At 42.2% G+C, this 14,573-nt stretch overlaps 1 protein-coding gene across 1 annotated transcript in view; it reads left to right on the top strand.

The window, feature by feature from the left end:
- The window catches only part of RNF208 (ring finger protein 208), a 435,087-nt gene that overhangs the window by 62,298 nt on the left and 358,216 nt on the right, over positions 1–14,573 (top strand). The gene's annotated exons all lie outside the window — the stretch shown is intronic.

The following is a 14,573-nucleotide window of genomic DNA, read 5'->3' as shown; positions in this document are numbered from 1 at the left end:
AGTAACGGAGGCACGTCTACAGCGGGAGCCCCGTTTCCTCTTTCCCAGCGACCCGGCGGGGGGCCTCCAGCACGGCGTGGGCCCCATAGGTCAGACGCAGTAAGGCGAGGCCAGTCTCCCAGTGTGACCATGGGTAAGCCCAGTGCAGCGGTGAAGTTCTGCAGATCTGACGGGAATCTCAAAATGATCAATCCTTTATCACTGCGTACTTGTAATTGAAATGGGTAACCCCAACTGTAGGGGATCTTATTTTCCCGCAGCACCTCAAGGAGGGGGCACAGAGCCCTCCGTTTAGCCAGGGTGAAGCGTGAGAGGTCAGACAAGAGAAGGACATCAGACCCATTAAAGTCAATAGCATCGTGGTCCCTCGCCTTACGCATGATGTCATCCTTAGTTTGGAAGCAGTGAATCCTACAGATGGCGTCCCTCGGCTTAGATGTATCGGGGTTCTTTGGGCCTAGGGAGCAGTGGGCTCTGTCAATTTCAATGTGTTCAGTCGGTGACCTCCCACATTGATGATATTTTAATCATCTGGACGGAGTCTGAGCCACAGCTAAAGACGTTCCATGAACAGTTTAATCAATTTCATCCTACCATCAACTTAACACACAACTACTCCAGCACTGAAATTAACTTTTTGACCACCATCATTAAGCTGCAGGACAATGAAATAGAAACATCCCTGCATTAGAAGCCAGTCGACTGCCCAACATACCTTAAATGGGACAGTTTCCATCCAAAACACAAAAAAAACTGTCTACAGCCAAGCCATCAGATACAATCATATATGTTCCAACCTCATGGATAGGGACGAACACCTTGGTCGCCTCAGAAAGACATTTTTGAATCAGTGCTACCATCCAAGAACAATTCAAAACCAAATTACAAGAGCAACTAGAATATCAAGGAATCACCTGCTACATTACAAAGCTAAAGAAGAAAACAACCGGGTGCCTCTAGTAGTAACCTACAATCCAAATCTGGAGGTGCTAAGGGGAGCTACACGGAAATTACAACCTTTACTACAAAAAGATGCCCGCTTACAATGCATTTTTCCAGACCCCCCACTACTGTGTTTCAGGCAGCCCCCAAATCTAAGAAGTATCATTGTCAAGAGCTCCCTATCCTCTCCAACAGCTGCAGGTACCTTTCCTTGCAATCAGAAAAAATGTAAAACCTGTCCATTTATAATGACCACGGACAAGATAAAGATCCCCAACTCACATCAGGACTACAAGATCCCAGTTACTTTTAGCTGCATCACATCTAATGTGGTGTACCTAATTATTTGTACTAAATGTCTAACTGGGGGTCCGTATGTAGGGGAGTCAGGGCAAAAACTGGGAACAAGGATGAACTCTACAATACAATAAGAGAAAATAGAATGGATCTACCTGTGGCAATACATTTTTGTCTTCCCCATCATAACAATATGGACATGAAATTACTTGTATTAAATGGTAGCTTCAAATCTCAGAGAGACAGAAGAGTTTGGAAATATAAACTGATTATGACCTTTGAAACTCTTAGTGCAGGAATGAATGCGTTGCATGGATTTATGTCTTTTTACATCAACTAAGGAACTAAGGAATTGCCCCTCAGACCATGTAAGGTCATTATAACAGAACCAGACCCCAATCAGCGGACAACAAAACATTCACACTCCTTATCTATGAACTGTTCCACTATTTATGGATATAACTGTTAATCACTCACATAATGGTAACTCTGCTTCGCATCACCTGTCTTATCTATGGCATTTTTCTGTGCTGTATTGTGCATAAATATGTGATTCTTCAGAATTTCTATTAGTCTATGCCTGATGAAGGGACCGGAGTAGTCTCGAAAGCTTGCAATTTGTTACTATCTTTTCAGTTAGCCATTAAAAGGTATCAACCACTGAGGACTCTCAATATCAACCACTGAGGACTCTCAATTCCAAATATTTTTCTATCCACTGGCTAGCACGGTACCAAAATATGCTAAGATGTCTGATTTGTTGATTTTGTTTGACTCTTTTTGATGAATGTTTTAAAAGATCCGGTTTTCCATGTGCTCGATCAGTCTAGCCTCAAACCCCGATGAAGCCAGTCATGCTGGCAAAACTTGTCGGGGAGGCCTAGAATTGTGTTTTAATAACAAGCTAGGAGTGTAGTAATTAATAGTGATATAGGTAGCGGCCACACCGATCCCATAATTATATGAAAATTAATATTGGGGAATGACACTAGATGAAAATGAATGAAGCAGAAACTGCCTGTTGAAATAATGGTTTCCCCAATAAGTGGTGATGACTACACAGCTACTTGGTGTTTTTAATTGTCCATATTAGTTCATTAAAAGTTATGTTTAATCTTTAGTTAGGGATTTGTTGCCAATTGGCAAATTGTGATAAGGGCTAAGATTGTGGACACGGAACAGGGACTGTGTCATTATTGTGGAATAATGGGAAGTAAAGTGGTAATTATAGTAAAGAAGCTCCAGCGTCACAGGAGTGTGCTTCCACTACGGCAGCCTGTGACCTGTCCAATCCTATGTAACAGGGCAGTGTTGTGATATGGGAGAGGTGCAAACAGGCTGATGAGGTGGGAGAAGCAGGTTTCCAGCAGCACAGAGTGTTTTTTGAGGGGAGTTTGCTGATTTTTTTTGTTGTTGACACATTGACCTGTCCACTGGTAATAATATGTTCAGGACTACATACGACGTGTCCTGATGTGAGGAGAGGAATGGAAAGAAGTGAGCGGTTAAAAGTAGATAGGTGGAATGGAGTCCCCAGCAGCACAGAGTATTTCAGGAGTGGAGTGTGTTATTCTTTCATAAGGCACAGATAACAATTACTAGTTTGAATATGACCAGAGGGCAATGCCGTTTCCATTCTTTATCTTAATAGTGAATGGGAAATTATATCCTACAGGAATGACATCATTGGAATCTCCTTACAGCTAAATATAGTGTTGTATCGCCTCAGCACACAGTAAATGTACAACACACCCTGTACTAATAATACAGCATCCGAGCAACAGTATCTATATCACCATAGGCAGCGCTGCACCTAAACATTACTGAACCCGACCTGCTACTATGTAACTGAGACCATGTTCACTAATCAGCAGTTGAATGAACGTTTTTATAGATTACTGCACATAGGAGGCAGTATTATAGTAGTTATATTCTTGTACATAGGGGCAGTATTATAGTAGTTATATTCTTGTACATAGGGGCAGTATTATAGTAGTTATATTCTTGCACATAGGGGGCAGTATTATAGTACTTATATTCTTGTACATAGGAGCAGTATTATAGTAGTTATATTCTTGTACATAGGAGCAATATTATAGTAGCTATAATCTTGTACATAGGAGCAGTATTATAGTAGTTATATTCTTGTACATAAGGGGCAATATTATAGTATGTATATTCTTCTACATAAGGGGCAGTATTATAGTAGTTTTATTCTTGTACATATGGGCAGTATTATAGTAGTTATATTCATGTACATAGTGGCAGTTTTATAGTAGCTATATTCTTGTACATAGGAGCAGTATTAGGCCGGAGTCACACTACAGCGAGATACGGCCGAATCTCACAGGTTATAAACAATCTCTGGCACCGGCACTCTGGAGCGGAGCGTGCGGCTCCATGTATTGCTATGCGGCCTAACGCTCCGCTCTGGAGTTGCAGAGCTTGGTTTTAACCTGCGAGACTCGGCCGTATCTCGCTTTGTGTGATCCCTGCCTTATAGTAGTTATATTCTTGTACATGGGGCAGTATTATAGTAGTTATAGTCTAGTATATAGAAGCATTATTATAGCAGTTATAGTCTTGTACAAAGAGGCAGTATTATAGCAGTTATATTCCTGTACATAGTAGCGGTATTATAGTAGTTATATTCTTGTAAATAGAGGCAGTATTATAGTAGTTACATTCCTGTACCAAGAGGCAGTATTATAGTAGCTATATTCTTGTAAATTGGGGCAGTATTATAGTAGTTATATTCCTGTACATAGGGGCAATATTATAGTAATTGTATTCTAGTATATAGAAGTATTGTTATAGTAGTTATAGTCTTCTACATAGGGGCAGTATTATAGTAGTTATATTCCTGTACATAGGGAGCAGTATTATAGTAGTTATATTCTTGTACATAGGGGCAGTATTATAGTAGTTATATTCTTGTACATAGAGGCGGTATTATAGTAGTTATTTTCCTGTACATAGGAGGCAGTATTATAGTTGTTATATTCTTGTACATAGGGAGCAGTATTATAGTAGTTATATTCCTTTACATAGGAGGCAGTATTATAGTAGTTATATTCTTGTACATAGGGAGCAGTATTATAGTAGTTATATTCTTGTACATAGGGGCAGTATTATAGTAGTTATATTCTTGTAAATGGGGGCAGTATTATAGTAGTTATATTCTTGTAAATGGGAGCAGTATTATAGTAGTTATATTCCTGTACATAGGGGCAATATTATAGTAGTTGTATTCTGGTATATAGAAGTATTATTATAGTAGTTATAGTCTTCTACGTAGGGGCAGTATTATAGTAGTTATATTCCTGTACATAGGGAGCAGTATTATAGTAGCTATATTCTTGTAAATGGGGGCAGTATTATAGTAGTTATACAGTTAGGGCCAGAAATATTTGGACAGTGACACAAGTTTTGTTATTTTAGCTGTTTACAAAAACATGTTCAGAAATACAATTATATATATAATATGGGCTGAAAGTGCACACTCCCAGCTGCAATATGATAGTTTCCACATCCAAATCGGAGAAAGGGTTTAGGAATCATAGCTCTGTAATGCATAGCGTCCTCTTTTTCAAGGGACCAAAAGTAATTGGACAATGGACTCTAAGGGCTGCAATTAACTCTGAAGGCGTCTCCCTCGTTAACCTGTAATCAATGAAGTAGTTAAAAGGTCAGGGATGGATTCCAGGTGTGTGGTTTTGCATTTGGAAGCTGTTGCTGTGAGCAGACAACATGCGGTCAAAGGAACTCTCAATTGAGGTGAAGCTGAACATCCTGAGGCTGAAAAAAAAGAAAAAATCCATCAGAGAGATAGCAGACATGCTTGGAGTAGCAAAATCAACAGTTGGGTACATTCTGAGAAAAAAGGAATTGACTGGTGAGCTTGGGAACTCAAAAAGGCCTGGGCGTCCACGGATGACAACAGTGGTGGATGATCGCCGCATACTTAATTTGGTGGAGAAGAACCCGTTCACAACATCAACTGAAGTCCAGAACACTCTCAGTGAAGTAGGTGTATCTGTCTCTAAGTCAACAGTAAAGAGAAGACTCCATGACAGTAAATACAAAGGGTTCACATCTAGATGCAAACCATTCATCAATACCAAAAATAGACAGGCCAGAGTTAAATTAGCAGAAAAACACCTCAAGAAGCCAGCTCAGTTCTGGAAAAGTATTCTATGGACAGATGAGACAAAGATCAACCTGTACCAGAATGATGGGAAGAAAAAAGTTTGGAGAAGAAAGGGAACGGCACATGATCCAAGGCACACCACATCCTCTGTAAAACATGGTGGAGGCAATGTGATGGCATGGGCATGCATGGCTTTCAATGGCACTGGGTCACTTGTGTTTATTGATGACATAAGAGCAGACAAGAGTAGCCGGATGAATTCTGAAGTGTACCGGGATATACTTTCAGCCCAGATTCAGCCAAATGCTGCTAAGTTGATTGGACGGCGCTTCATAGTACAGATGGACAATGACCCCAAGCATACATCCAAAGCTACCCAGGAGTTCATGAGTGCCAAAAAGTGGCACATTCTGCAATGGCCAAGTCAATCTCCAGATCTAAACCCAATTGAGCATGCATTTAACTTGCTCAAATCCAGACTTAAGACGGAAAGACCCACAAACAAGCAAGACCTGAAGGCTGCGGCTGTAAAGGCCTGGCAAAGCATTAAGAAGGAGGAAACCCAGCGTTTGGTGATGTCCATGGGTTCCAGACTTAAGGCAGTGATTGCCTCCAAAGGATTTGAAACAAAATATTGAAAATAAAAATATTTTGTTTGGGTTATGTTTATTTGTCCAATTACTTTTGACCTCCTAAAATGTGGAGTGTTTGTAAAGAAATGTGTACAATTCCTACATTTTCTATCAGATATTTTTGTTCAACCCTTCAAATTAAACGTTACAATCTGCACTTGAATTCTGTTGTAGAGGTTTCATTTCAAATCCAATGTGGTGGCATGCAGAGCCCAACTCGCGAAAATTGTGTCACTGTCCAAATATTTCTGGCCCTAACTGTATGCTTGTACATAGTGGCAGTATTATAGTAGTTATATTCTTGTACATAGGGGGCAGTATTACAGTAGTTACATTTTTGTACATAGGGGGCAGTATTGCAGTAGTTACATTCTTGTACATAGGGAGCAGTATTATGGTAGTTATGTTCTTGTACATAAGGGGCATTATTATAGTTGTTATATACTTGTACATGGCTAGAGTCTGTATTAGGCCGGAGTCACACTACAGCGAGATACGGCCGAGTCTCGCAGATTAAAACCAAGCTCTGACACCGGCACTCCGGAGCAGAGCGTGCAGCTCCATGTATTGCTGTGCGGCCGCACGCTCCGCTCCGGAGTGCCGTTGCCAGAGCTTGGTTTTAATCTGCGAGACTCGGCCGTATCTCGCTGTAGTGTGACTCCGGCCTTATTCATATTTCTTGACCATATTCCATTATTAGGACTTTTTATTCTAGTTACTATGTTATGAATGTGCTTAGTGTGACTCCGGCCTTATACATATTTCTTGACCATATTCCATTATTAGGACTTTTTATTCTAGTTACTATGTTAGGAATGTGCTACATGGACATTTCTTCTCCCCTTTGCTCCTTGGTTATGTGTTGGATACCGCTGAATGTCTCCTAGAGCCAGATTGAAGAGCTGCATTAATTGGATTATTCTCTTGATGTTTGGGGCCAGATGTTGTGCATTACAGATGATAACGGGCTGCAGAGGAGTAGCACTGAATAAGGGTCCTGCACGCTAGGCACAGTTCTAGTCAATTATTTTATATTCCATGGACAGGTGGGGCAGGGGGTGCTATTCTTTTAAATGTCATAATTTAAAGGGCTGAGTTCAGATAATTTTGTCTCTAAGTATCAGAAGGCTGGGTATTGACATATCATTCGTCACTACCCATATGGTGGGGCCATACTGAGCTTTTTATGGCAGATATAATAAGGGTATGTGCACACGTTGCAGATTTGCCTGCGGATTTCTCTGCACTAAATCAGCAGCTCTTGGCAGAAAACGCAGATGCGTTTTTTGCGCGTTTTTGTATGCGTTTTTGAAAACTAAATAAAGATGTATTATTGAGCCAAAAAAAATTGTGATGTAATTTCTTGTCCAACCTCCTCTTTTACATTTGTCCAACCCACACTCCTTTACACAGAGATAGATAGGTAGATAGATAGATAGATAGATAGATAGATAGATCAATGTCTCTATCTATAGATATATCTATGGATAGATGTAGATAGATACAGTGGGGCAAAAAAGTATTTAGTCAGTCAGCAATAGTGCAAGTTCCACCACTTAAAAAGATGAGAGGCGTCTGTAATTTACATCATAGGTAGACCTCAACTATGGGAGACAAACTGAGAAAAAAAAATCCAGAAAATCACATTGTCTGTTTTTTTTTACATTTTATTTGCATATTATGGTGGAAAATAAGTATTTGGTCAGAAACAAAATTTCATCTCAATACTTTGTAATATATCCTTTGTTGGCAATGACAGAGGTCAAACGTTTTCTGTAAGTCTTCACAAGGTTGCCACACACTGTTGTTGGCATGTTGGCCCATTCCTCCATGCAGATCTCCTCTAGAGCAGTGATGTTTTTGGCTTTTCGCTTGGCAACACGGACTTTCAACTCCCTCCAAAGGTTTTCTATAGGGTTGAGATCTGGAGACTGGCTAGGCCACTCCAGGACCTTGAAATGCTTCTTACGAAGCCACTCCTTCGTTGCCCTGGCGGTGTGCTTTGGATCATTGTCATGTTGAAAGACCCAGCCACGTTTCATCTTCAATGCCCTTGCTGATGGAAGGAGGTTTGCACTCAAAATCTCACGATACATGGCCCCATTCATTCTTTCATGTACCCGGATCAGTCGTCCTGGCCCCTTTGCAGAGAAACAGCCCCAAAGCATGATGTTTCCACCACCATGCTTTACAGTAGGTATGGTGTTTGATGGATGCAACTCAGTATTCTTTTTCCTCCAAACACGACAAGTTGTGTTTCTACCAAACAGTTCCAGTTTGGTTTCATCAGACCATAGGACATTCTCCCAAAACTCCTCTGGATCATCCAAATGCTCTCTAGCAAACTTCAGACGGGCCCGGACATGTACTGGCTTAAGCAGTGGGACACGTCTGGCACTGCAGGATCTGAGTCCATGGTGGCGTAGTGTGTTACTTATGGAAGGCCTTGTTACATTGGTCCCAGCTCTCTGCAGTTCATTCACTAGGTCCCCCCGCGTGGTTCTGGGATTTTTGCTCACCGTTTTTGTGATCATTCTGACCCCACGGGGTGGGATTTTGCGTGGAGCCCCAGATCGAGGGAGATTATCAGTGGTCTTGTATGTCTTCCATTTTCTAATTATTGCTCCCACTGTTGATTTCTTCACTCCAAGCTGGTTGGCTATTGCAGATTCAGTCTTCCCAGCCTGGTGCAGGGCTACAATTTTGTTTCTGGTGTCCTTTGACAGCTCTTTGGTCTTCACCATAGTGGAGTTTGGAGTCAGACTGTTTGAGGGTGTGCACAGGTGTCTTTTTATACTGATAACAAGTTTAAACAGGAGCCATTACTACAGGTAATGAGTGGAGGAAAGAGGAGACTCTTAAAGAAGAAGTTACAGGTCTGTGAGAGCCAGAAATCTTGATTGTTTGATTCTGACCAAATACTTATTTTCCACCATAATATGCAAATAAAATGTTAAAAAAACAGACAATGTGATTTTCTGGATTTTTTTTTCTCAGTTTGTCTCCCATAGTTGAGGTCTACCTATGATGTAAATTACAGACGCCTCTCATCTTTTTAAGTGGTGGAACTTGCACTATTGCTGACTGACTAAATACTTTTTTGCCCCACTGTATATGGATAGTTAGGCTACTTTCACACATCAGTTTTTTTCTGTCAGGCAGGATCCAGCGAATTTTTGAAAAAAACGATCTGTTGCAAATATTGAAAAACTGATGCAACTGATTCGTTTTTTTGAGAGAGAGAGAACGGAAAATGTGCATGATTTGAATGGAAAAATGCATGAAAAACCGGATTCGGAGGCCGGATTCATCATTTCACATCTCAGTTTCATACGTTTTTCGCCAGATCAGTCGCTGGGCGTTTTTTCACCGGACAGAAAAAACTTTCCTCTGTACTTTTTCTCCGTATACAACACCCCGGCTACAAATATCAGCCCGCAGCCGCCCCAGATATGGCGCATCCTTAAGATGCGCCAATTCCAGCACTTAGCCTCTCTTCCCACTCCCCTGGAGCGGTGGGATATGGGGTAATAAGGGGTTAATGTCACCTTGCTAATGTATCCTATAGTATTGAAAGGGTTAAAAAAAACCCCGACACAGACAGAAAAAAGTATTTTAATCTTATTTTAACCATACTTAACATATTCGATCGCCTGCAAAAAAATAAAAATAATAAACCAACCATATACTCACTTTCCGCCATAGTTCAATTAATAACGAGTGTCCCACAACTATCTCCTCTATAAAACAGTGACATCGGGTGATGTCACTGCTCTATAGGACCTCCAGTGACACACTGACAGGAGACAATGGCTCCTGCAGTGCATCACTGAAGAGGTTACCTGAGTTCAGGGTCTCACTTTATGGCAAAGCTGCGTGGGAATTTCCCCACATATCAGTGCCACAAGTGAGAATAGGGACTGTTTTTCACAGCGACGGAGGAATACATTGCGGAAGGATACCTTCCGTCATTGTATTCCTGGAGCCCCCGGAGAGCGGTCGCACCAGCTGATGTGGCTGCTCTCCTCGGAAGATTGTCGTGGGACACTCGTATTAATTGGATATCTGCGGATCAGGGAGTGTATTGTTTATTTTTTTTAATAATTTTTTACAGGTGACAATGGCTTTGGGGATCAAGGTGATGGTGAGTATGTACTCTGTTGTATATACTGTATGTCTATATGTATGTACTGTATGTCTACATGTATGTATTGTATGTCATATGTTATGTGCTGTATGTTATAAGTTGTATGTACTGTATGTCATATGTTGTATGTTCTGTTGTATGTTCTGTTGTATGTACTGTTGTATGTACTGTATGCCATATGTTGTATGTTCTGTTGCATGTTGTTTGTACTGTTGTATGTTCTGTTGTATGTTCTATATGTATGTTGTATGTCCTGTATGTCATGTGCTGTATGTACTGTTGTGTATAATTTATGTCACATATATGTACTGTTGTATGTGCTGTATGTTATATGTTGTATGTACTGTTGTATGTTGTATGTGCTGTATTTCATATGTTGTATCTACTGTTGTGTGTACTGTTGTGTGTAATGTATGTCACATGTATGTACTGTTGTATGTACTGTATGTTGTACTGTATGTTCTGTTGTATGTTGTATGTACTGTATGTCATATGTTGTATCTACTGTTGTATGTTGTATGTACTGTTGTATGTTCTGTATGTCATGTGTGTTGTATGTACTGTATGTTGTATGTACTTGTTATATGTTGTATAGTACATATGTATGTGTATGTGGTTTTTTTTTTTTTAAACATTCAGCACATTAGTCGGATGATGGGACTACTACTGGCCCATCATTGGCTATTGTGTCAATCACTGTCACTGTAGTAGGCATAGCCCGATGGGACTTGTAGTCCCATCGCACAATGCCTGCACGCACACACACACCCAAAGACCCCCCGCACAGCCCCGCAGACCCCCGGACAGCCTGCAGACCCCCAACAGCAACGCACAGACCCCAGACAGCCCCAGCAGACCCCCGACAGCCCCGCACAGACCCACTGACATCCCGCTGACCCCGCCCGCACACAGTCACCGCCCAAACTCCGCCCACACACTCCCCCATCCGATCTGCAGCGTTTCACCCACAGCTAAACTGCAGATCTTTTTTATATCTGCGGTTTTGCTGCGGATGTGCCCGACTCAATGCAAGTCTATGGGTGCAGAAAAGCTGCAGATCCACACAAAAAATTGACATGCTGCGGAAAAAACGCTGCGTTTCTGTGCATTTTTTTCACAGCATGTGCATAGTGGATTGGGTTTTCCATAGGTTTACAAGGTACTTTAAACTGCATGGGAAACTGATGCAGATCTGCAGCGTCAAAAGCGCTGTGGATCCGTGGTGTTTACATACACTATAAAAAGACACATCTGCAGGTTTTTCTCTATCTGATGTGGAATCAGAATAAACCTTTCCCGTTTTAGGTCAGTTAGGATTACCATGATTATTAATATTTGCTAAATGCCAGGATTATGAGAGAGAGAGAGAGAGAATGTTTTAAGGCATTTTTGTTACTTAAAACAAAGTCAAAAGTTTACATTTCATTAGTATTTGGTACCATTGCCCTTAAACTGAATGACTTGGGTGAAATGTTTGGGATATCCTTCCACAAGCTTCTCACAATAGTTGGTTGGAATTTGGGCTATTCCTCCTGACAAAACTGGTGTAACTGATCGAGTTCTGTAGGTCGCCTTGCTCGCACCGGCCTTTTCAGCTTTGCCCATACATTTTCCATAGGATTGAGATCAGGGCTTTCTGATGGCCACTCCAAAACCTTTACTTTGATATCCTTAAGCCACTTTACCATTTTGGCAGAATGGTTCAGGTCATTGTCCATTTGGAAGACCCATTTCTTCCCAAGCTTTAACTCCCTTGCTGATGTGTTGAGTTGTTGCTTCACTATTGCCACAATCTTCTTTTCTCTGCCATCTATTTTGTGAAGTGCACCAGTGCCTCCTGCAGCAAAACAACCCCACAACATGCTGCCACCACCGTGTTTCACAGTTGGGATGGTTTTCTTATGGTATGTGCACACGTTACGGATTCCATTGTGGATTTTTCTGTGCGGATTCTGCAGAATCTGCGGGTAAAATTACATGCGTTTTACCTGCAGGTTTTTCTGCGGATTTTGCCTGCGTTTTTACACCTGCGGATTCCTATAATGGAATAGGTTAAAAACGCTGCGGAATCCGCACAAAGAATTGACATGCTGCGGAAAATAACTGCTGCAATTCTGTGCGGAACTTTCCGTAGCATAAGCACAGTGGATTTGGTTTTCCATAGGTTTACATGGTACTGTACACCGCATGGAGAACTGCTGTGGATCCGCAGCCAAATCCGCAACGTGTGCACATACCCTAAGGCTGTGTGCACACAATGCGGATTTGCTGCAGATCCGCAGCGATTTTTCCGCTCAGAAACGCTGCATATCCGCACTGTGATTTACAGTACCATGTAAATCAATGTAAAAAAAAAAAAAAAAAAAAATTGTGCAGATGGTGCAGAAAAATCAGTGCAGAATTGCTGCGGATTTTAAAGAAGTGCATGTCACTTCTTTTGTGCGGATCTGCAGCGTTTCTACACCCCTCCATGATAGAAATCCGCAGTGGAAAAAACTGCAGAAAATCCGCATCAATTCCGCGGCAAATCTGCACAAAATCCGCACAAAAACCGAGGCAAATCCGCAGCTGCAGATTCTGCCAGGAGATGCGGATTTTGTGCAGAAAATTCTGCACCACATTTCCTACGTGTGCACATACTCTAAAGGTACCTTCACACTAAACAACTTCACAACTATATCGCTAGCGATCCGTGACGTTGCAGCGTCCTGGATAGCGATATCGTTGTGTTTGACACGCAGCAGCGATCTGGATCCTGCTGTGATGTCGTTGGTCGCTGCAGAAAGTCCAGAACTTTATTTCGTCGCTGGACTCCCTGCAGACATCGCTGTATCGGCGTGTGTGACGCCGATTCAGCGATGTCTTCACTGGTAACCAGGGTAAACATCGGGTTACTAAGCGCAGGGCCGCGCTTAGTAACCCGATGTTTACCCTGGTTACCAGCGTAAAAGTAAAAAAAACAAACACTACATACTTACCTTCAGCTGTCTGTCCCCGGCGCTGTGCTTCTCTGCACTCCTCCTGCATCCTGTGTCAGCGTCGGCCAGCCGGAAAGCACAGCGGTGTTGCCACCGCTCTGCTTTCCGGCCGCTGTGCTCACAGTCAGTGCAGGAAAGCAGAGCGCCACATCACAGCAGGATCCAGATCGCTGCTGCGTGTCAAACACAACGATATCGCTATCCAGGACGCTGCAAGCGACCAAACAGGGACGCTGCAGCAATCGACATCGTTGTCGGTATCGTTGCAGCGTCGCTTAGTGTGAAGGTACCTTAAGGCTTCCAAGCTTCTCCCTATTTCCTCCAAACTGAACGATTGTCATTATGCCCAAAAAGTTCAATTTTTGTTTCATCAGACCACAGGACATGTCTCCAAAAATTAAGGCCTTTGTTCCAATGTGCATCTGCAAACAATCTATTTTTTATGTTTCTTTTGGAGTAATGGCTTCTTCCTGGCAGAGTGGCCTTTCAACCTATGTAGATACAGTACTCGTTTCACTGTGGATCTTGACACAATCTTACCAGCTTCCGCCATCATCCTCACAAGGTCTTTGCTTTTTTCCTTGGGTTGATAAGCACATGTTGGACCAAAGCACATTCATCTCTGGGACTCAGAACCCATTTCCTTCCTGAGCGGTATTATGGCTGGACTTGTACTTGTACTTGCATATAATTGTTTGTACAGATGAATGAGGCACCTTCAGGTATCTTGAAATTGTAGCCAAGGATGAGCCAGACTTGTGCAAGTCCACAAAAAGTCCTGATATCTTGGCTGATTTCTTTAGGCCAGGGGTCACCAACCTGTAGCTTGGGAGCCACATGTGGCACGCAGTCCCATGAATTGTGGCTCACGGCTGTCTGACAGCTTTGTGCATTAGCTCCAGGTCTAGGAAACAGGTGTGAAGACCCCATCTCAAAATTGTGAATTTTGTGAGTAGTCCTGCACAGAAGAGCAGATCTGGATGCACATACACTGGTCTTAGGGGTTTAGAGATAATTTGAGTATGGTAGGCTGGAGACAGGATGATACTACCTGTAAGAGGAGATGCTTGAAGCTGGATGTAACATTGTGTTGGGAGAAAACTGAATGGGAGTATTGTGGGAACCCTTGGCTTTTGGTATTTTGCTTCGGGATGAATTCTGTGGAAAAGCTTTGGTTATCATTGCACCCATAATGGGGGCTTTGATTGCCGCTGCTGTGAGGAGGGGGTAGTACCTGGATATGGCTGGCGACCCTCTCTCGAAGCTGAATGTGTCTCTCCAGGTCAGGAAGTTTGGGGACCACTGCTTTAGACTGTCTCATGATGCTACACAAAGAAGCCGTGTGTTTCAGGGGTGCATTAAGATATATCTGTAAGTGCATCTCTAATTAACTCAGATGTTGCCAAAGAAGCTTCCAAACACATGAC

The sequence above is a fragment of the Ranitomeya imitator genome, chromosome 2 (genome assembly GCF_032444005.1).
Source record: "Ranitomeya imitator isolate aRanImi1 chromosome 2, aRanImi1.pri, whole genome shotgun sequence".
NCBI lineage: Eukaryota > Metazoa > Chordata > Amphibia > Anura > Dendrobatidae > Ranitomeya > Ranitomeya imitator.
This window is presented reverse-complemented; position numbering and strand designations above follow the sequence as displayed.